A 229-nucleotide genomic window follows, 5' to 3' on the forward strand; every position below is an offset into this window, starting at 1 on the left:
CCCACCCCCGGGCCGGAGGGTAGATCCCGTCCTGCGAGGCTGGGAGACGAGCCCCTCACCCCCAAAAGCGCGCCCCCCAACCGACCCTGCCATCCCACCCTAGCTGGAAAATGGGGCGCCTGGAAAATGGTGAATGAGGACGGGGCGGAAATGGGGCCCGCAGCCTCCCCAGAGGGCGCCCCCGGTGGGGACGCGGCGCCTGCAGCCACGCGCGCAGGTGATTCCCGTC

This window comes from Fukomys damarensis, unplaced genomic scaffold (assembly GCF_012274545.1).
Source record: "Fukomys damarensis isolate Sample0158 unplaced genomic scaffold, DMR_v1.0_HiC HiC_scaffold_13, whole genome shotgun sequence".
Taxonomy (NCBI): domain Eukaryota; kingdom Metazoa; phylum Chordata; class Mammalia; order Rodentia; family Bathyergidae; genus Fukomys; species Fukomys damarensis.